Source organism: Corapipo altera, unplaced genomic scaffold (assembly GCF_003945725.1).
Source record: "Corapipo altera isolate COAL_440 unplaced genomic scaffold, ASM394572v1 61411, whole genome shotgun sequence".
Taxonomy (NCBI): Eukaryota; Metazoa; Chordata; class Aves; order Passeriformes; family Pipridae; genus Corapipo; species Corapipo altera.
This window is the reverse complement of record NW_020884875.1, coordinates 16,042,681-16,042,935: the sequence shown is the minus strand read 5'-3', so window position 1 is coordinate 16,042,935 and position 255 is coordinate 16,042,681.

Genomic DNA, 255 nt, shown 5'->3' with positions numbered 1-255 from the left:
CCTTGGCGGGGCCCTGAGGGAGCTGCGGGAGCTGCTGGATCTGTGCTCACGGGCTGCCGGGCCTCAAAGCCGCCGAACATCCATAGGCAACCCCGAGCAGGGTGTCCGCTAGAGAAACCCGGGCACCGGCTTTTTCGATGACATAAAGCCTTGTCCCAGCCAGATGCAGCTATCCAAAGATACAGACTGATCCTGGCTGCGGCTGTTTCGTTACGTAGATGGAAATAGGGGGCGAGACAAGAAGAGGCAAGCCTC